The sequence below is a fragment of the Rhinolophus ferrumequinum genome, chromosome 24, assembly GCF_004115265.2.
Source record: "Rhinolophus ferrumequinum isolate MPI-CBG mRhiFer1 chromosome 24, mRhiFer1_v1.p, whole genome shotgun sequence".
In the NCBI taxonomy this organism is placed as follows: domain Eukaryota; kingdom Metazoa; phylum Chordata; class Mammalia; order Chiroptera; family Rhinolophidae; genus Rhinolophus; species Rhinolophus ferrumequinum.
In genome coordinates, this window is record NC_046307.1 from 7,335,753 (window position 1) to 7,342,054 (window position 6,302).

Below are 6,302 nucleotides of genomic sequence, written 5' to 3' on the forward strand. Positions count from 1 at the left end.
AATCAATTCATTCTGCTAATACATATGTTACTGAGTCCATCTGATTTGACAAGCACTGATCTGGGCATAAGACATGCAGAACAAACCAAACAGAGTCTTTGGCATCAAAGAGTTAAAATCCTTATAGAGGATAGAAGCAATTAACAAGCAGAGAAAGAATACAGATTATGGTAAATTCTACAAAAGATTAAAATGCAAGCGAGAAGCTGGAGAGTAACAAGGGAGTCACTTTATATCAATATAAGGCGATCACAGAAGTCTCTGTGACTAAGTGAGTTTTGATATGAAACCTGAAGGAGAATGAGTCAGGCATATGTGAAGTTACAAGGAACAATATTCCGAGTAGAGGAATAGTAAGAAAAGGGGCCTGGTGTATAAGTGGGGAGGAGGGGGCAGTAATCTTTGAGAAACCCAAAGGAGGCCAGTGTGACTGGAGCGTAATGAGAAAGAGGAAGAAAGATGTATGAGGCAGGGTCCATATCAAGCAGTGCCTTGTAGAACAGCGTAGTCTGGATTGTTTATCAATAAGATGTCATTAAAGGTTTTACCCGGAAGGTGGCATCATTTTACCCAGAAGGTGGGTTTTATTTTTTACAAGATTATGGAAAAAGAGAGACCAATGAATGGTCTATGACAGTAGTCTAGACAAGATTGAAGGTGTCTTGGACTAAGGTAGTAGCATTGGAGATGATTCCTAGATTTTTGGGTACTTACTGTGATGGGGGATACCCAGGAGGAGCAGGTTTAAGTGGAAGGTGACCGATACTTTTAGTATTTATTATAACATGTTGTGTTTGAGATGTGTGACTTGTTATATTTGAAAGCTCTGAAGATCTTGTCTTTTTCAGTGGGAGTTCAATGTTTGACTACATTGATAGAAAAATACTGTTAAATAAGTTTACTGAAAATTCAAGAGTAGTCAATAAAACTTTAGAAATAGAATTTGTAATTTCCAGGTAACCAGAAGAAATGTGTTAAGAAAACCTTATCAGTATAACAAACAACAGGGAAGGTAAAAACAAGAAAAAAATAAAATCATATTATAAACAAAATAAGATGTCAGAATATATGTAAACATCTCAATAATTATCATAGATGTGGTTACTTTGGTTTTTTGTAATTATTTACTATTATGCACAATGTTAAAATGACATAAACCTTGGAAAAAATTCATGAGCAATTCCTAGCAGTGGGATTGTGTGTTAAAAATGTATGTGCAACTTAGGTGTGATAGCCATATCAATTATATTGTTCTTTAAAGCAAAACAACTTTGTTTTCACTTATTTTCTTCATTCATTCTGTTTTCTATTTTATTGATTTCTGGTCTGATATTTATCCTTTCCTTTTTTAATGCTTATTATTTGCACTTTTTTTGGTTTATGAAGCTAGAAGCGGAAGTCATAGTTTTAATACCTTTTTACACATCAAGGTGTTTCATCCTATAAATTTTCCTCTAAATGCTGCTTTAGCTGCATTACACAAATTTTGATATGTTCTGTTGTTATTTTCATTCATTTCATAATACTTTCTCACTCACTTTTGATAATCTTCTTTAACCCAGTTTATTGAGAAGTACATTTTCTAGTTTCTGACTATTTAAGGATATCATTCAATGATTGGTTCTTACTTAATTCCACTTTGGTGAGTGAACATACATTTTGTGACTTGAATTATTTAAAATTTATTGAAATTTGGTTATGGTTTAATTGGTAAATGTTTCATGTGTAGTTGAAAACAAAGTGTACAAGTATTCTATGTTGTTGCGGGAGTACTTTATAGATATCAACTAATTCAAGTTAGCTGATAGTGCCATTCAGTTTTATAGATTTTCTATTTGTTCTGTTGATTACTGAAAGAGAACTATTAAAATCTCTGACTTATAAATGTAGATTTGTTTATTTCTTCTTGCAGTTCTGCTTCATGTATTTTAAAACTCTGTTATCACATACATAAAAGTTTAAAAGTATGTCTTTTTGATGAATTAGCTCTTTTATCTTTATGAAATGACCTTATTTTTCCCAAGTAATATTTTGCTCTAAAATCTACTTTGTTTGATGTTAATATAGCCTCTCTAGTCAACTTTGATTACTGTTAGCTTAGCATTATATATCTTTTTTCATCCATTTTTTTTAACTTCTTTGCGGTTTTATATTTAAAGAGTATTTCTTGGGCAGCATATAGTTAGTCACCTTTTTATCCAATCTGACAACCCTTGCTTTTTAATTGGAGTGATTAGACTATTTATATTTAATGTGATTGTTGATATGGTTGGGTTTTGTTTTTTTTTAATTTATTGGGGTGACAATTGTTAGTAAAATTACATAGATTTCAGGTGTACAATTCTGTATTACATCATCTATAAATCCCATTGTGTGTTCACCACCCAGAGTCAGTTCTCCTTCCATCACCATATATTTGACTCCTCTTACCCTCATCTCCCACCCCCCATCCCCCTTACCTCTGGTAAAATTTTCTATTTTCCATCTGTTCTTGTTTCTTTTGTTTTTCTTTTCATTCTTTTGAATTGAGTATTTTTTTTTATTATTCCATTTTTGTCTCCTTTGTTATTAGCTATAATTATTTTTGGTATTATGCTAGTGGTTGTTTTGGGGTTACATAGTATACATCATTAATTTATCGAAATCAACCTTCAAGTGATATTATGGCTCTCACATATAACACAAGGACTTTGCAATAGAGTGTATTCATTTCTCCTTTCCTGGCTTTTGTATTGTTATTGTCATGTATTTTATTCCTCCGTGTGTTGTAAACCCCACAGTTCATCGTTATTCCTTTACTTTAAACTCTGAATTGTCTTTCAAAAATATTTAAATAATAAGAAAAGTATATTTTATTTACACCCACGGAGTTACCATTTTCAGTGTTCACTCTTACTTTGTATAGATTTCACATTTCTATCTGGTATCATTTTCCTTCTGTCTGAAGGACATCTTTAAACATTTCTTAAAGTGCAGGTCTTCTGGTGATAATTCTTTGGGATTTTGTGTGATGAAAAAGCCTTAGTTTTATCTTTGACATTATCATTTTCATCTTCAAAATACAGTTTGGGTCTATTTTTATATCCCTCTTATCTCTTTTTAACAAGTCAGTATTTCTTATAGTTTTTTGAAATTATGGAGAACAGCTATAAAATGTGTTAATGTCATTGTCTACTACTGGTATCATGTGTGTTATTTCTCGGACAATTTCTTTCCATTGATTTTTCTCCTTATCATGGACCATATTTTTCTTCTTTGCCAATCTGGTAACTTTTTATTGGCTGCTAAATTGTGAATTCTATCTTGTTTAGTGCTGCATATTTTTGTATTGTATTTTTGTATTTTGTATGCTTTTGTATATGAGGTTTATCACTTTCGCTGGAGTAAGCCCAGTGCTTATTCTCTCCTTTTTTTTCCATTGCTTCTTTCTCTGTGTTGGATAGTTTCCTCACACACATGTGCTGATTGTTTTTCAGCTGAAGACTTGAGGGGAAGCTCTGCAGGTCCCCAGAGTCTCTGGTGGTGCTACACTGTTGTCCCTGCGATTCTGCCCTGTGATTTAGCTGTCTAGGACTCCCTGGGCTCACAGCTCCGTCTTCTCACCTTGGGGAACCAAGATCCTACTGAATTCCCACTCCTTGTGCATGACCTGGAAAACTCTCTTCAGAAAGTAAATGCTGGCAGTCTTAGGCCTCAGCTCATTTATTTCCTGCCTCTCAGGAATCATTGTCCTTCATTTTTTAATGTCTAACATATTGAAAACCATTTGCATATATTGTGTTTGATTTGTAACTTGTTTCACACTATTTGGTGAATCTGGCTGGAAGTCCAGTGTGCTCTTTTTTTTTCATTTGTTTTTGATTTAGCCTGTTTAGTGCATATGGCTCTCTGCAACCATAGCTTGATTTTTTTTCCCCACAAATTTTGGAAATTCTCCACCATTACTTTTCTAGTCTTAGACCTACCCATCTTCTATTCCCTCTCCTCTGCCACTCTAATTACACATACAAATATATTTTACTTTTTCTCTCTATCCCCTGGGTCTTTTACTCTTCCTTCTGTGTATTTCTTTTTCTTTTAAAAAGAAATCTAGCATATTTTTGGAAGTTTTCTCCTGACATATCTTCCAATGACTGACTATTTTTCTAATGTGCTCTTAAACCCATATTTAGAGGTCTTACTTTTGAGTTTGAGTTTCAAAAAGTTATAGAATTTAGATTTTTTTTGTTTTTTTTCCCCAGTTTTTTCCTGTCTTATTTTGTTCTTTCTATCTCCTTGAACATACAATTGTTTTAATTATGTGTCTTGTACCCTTGTTTGTATTCCTTGAAGACACATTTTTATTTTCCATTATTTATCTTGGTTTATATTTATGCTGTTTTATTTCTCACATGCCACTTTAGTTTTGAATGGGAGATATCAAATATGAAAACAAAATATAGAGATAATTTTTAAGCCTTAGATAATGCTCTTCTTTCAAAAAGGAATTTATTTTTTTCTGTCACTTGGCTAAGTGTATAAGCAAGTCAAAATCATACCGCCAGTATACTTCCAAATTTACTCTATTCCCTAGATACTGTCTTTTGGGATCCCAGCACAGAGTAAAAAGAGATGCCAGGTACCTCCTTCTGGTATGTTCTGACTCCAATTTTTTTCCACCAGCACAAGGTTGTCAAAATCACAGCTCAACTCTTTACCTTCTCAACCTCCTCTTCTCAATTCAGCAACCACCATTTGGAGAAATGCAGCTCCAAATTCTGGACTCACCTCACTAGGGTCCTGCCTTCTTTTGGATTTTGGCCTTTAAATTCTTCACTGCCTTGTCAGCTGTCCAGTACCTTCGAGCATGTTTTTAATATTTTGTCCAGTTACTGATTGTTCTCACTGGGACTGTTAGTCTGAATCACCTCACTGTGACTATTGGAAAAAGGAAGTTCCATTTTTATTCTTGCCTTTTTGTATAAGTACATGTATCCCTTTGATAAAAACAAAATACATTTATGATTAAATACTTTCTGAAAAAAGGAATTTTATTTTATCAGAAGTAAAAAAAACACTATAAGCCACTATAATAAACCACTAAAAGTTCAAGGTAGAGACATGAAGAAAATGTAATTTGAGTAAATGAACAAAATTAGAGATGTTTAAAATGATAATTGGCCATAGAGGTGCATAATCTCAAGTGGGGCTAGACTTTTTATAACAATCATTGTGTTAGTAAGCCTGATTTTACCGATAGTAAAATTAAGTTAATGTCCCAGTTAACTGTTCGCAGATATTTTGTTACTATGCTTTTAGCAGAGATACCAGTTGGAGCCTGGGCTGAATCCAATGTAGTGAGAGGAGTGTGTGTTTGTATGTTCAGTGTAAACTCTAATAAGGAGAATTGGGAGAAATTAAAGCTTGGGAGAATGGTCAAAGTTAAGAAAAGATACAATGTAGAAAAATTACTTAAAATTTTATATTGAAAACAATGAAATGTTTTAGTAGTTAGAGCAAATTATGAAATATCTATGTGAACCCACTGTTTTAGCACTGTCACCAAAGAGACCCAACAGGGTGTCAATACTGGTAGTGAATATGGAGGAAAAATATAATATTCATACCTACTGCACATATTTTATACTCTTTTTTTACTCTACATTAAAAGTTATTTGAAGAGTAGTTTATTTCATGTCTTTAGCTAGGAAAACATTAAAAATAAAAAATGTTTGAAATATTGCCAGAAAGCGTTTAAAATGTCTCGGGTAGTGTTAAAAGAAGCCAGCTCTAAGGCATTTCCATTAGCTAAAGTGGTATGAAGTGAGACTCAAAAAGAGAGTAATATTATAGCTAATTGGAACAAATTGAATCTGTGAAAATCTACCACTTCTTAAAAAGGGAAAAGTTAATATGATGTATATCAAAGCATAGTTGTAATCCAAAATGACTGATTAGATATTTTTAAAAGATGAACTAAATGTGTAGGTCAATCAGTCATCTGCTGGACAGTAAGACCTCTTACTTAGGGAAACTACTACTACTCCTACTATTACTAGTACTGTTACTAAAATAAACAAAACTTACTATTTTCTGTCTCCCTGGCCTCCAAAGATTATCAGAAGTGCTACCCAGCTTCTTAATCCCTTAGCCTCCTCTTCTGGAATCATCGAGTCTCAGCAGGAGAAAAGAAGACCTCAACGCTGGGATTCATGTTATGGGGATTCTGCCTTTTATCAGATATTCGCCTAATAATTCAGTACTTGCAGAGACTGATTCCAGCTTCAAAAAAAATCTTAACCCTTGCAAAATAATTAGGTGAT